Below are 233 nucleotides of genomic sequence, written 5' to 3' on the forward strand. Positions count from 1 at the left end.
AGGAGTTTATGTTCCATTCAAAAAATAAAAATGTACACTTGATCCCAGGCTGTGCCGAGTGGCTTTTTTAGTGGTGGGGATGAGGCAGGTAGGTGGTGGGACCACTCTGGCGTGGGTAGCCAGACTTTGTCCTGTCCTTAATCTCCCATGTCCCTGGAAATAAAGGTTGTTTTTTTTCCCTTTTGCCCCTTTCACCCTGCCTTCAAGTGTTCACGTGTCACATCCCACTTGCA

This window comes from Caloenas nicobarica, chromosome Z, assembly GCF_036013445.1.
Source record: "Caloenas nicobarica isolate bCalNic1 chromosome Z, bCalNic1.hap1, whole genome shotgun sequence".
In the NCBI taxonomy this organism is placed as follows: Eukaryota; Metazoa; Chordata; class Aves; order Columbiformes; family Columbidae; genus Caloenas; species Caloenas nicobarica.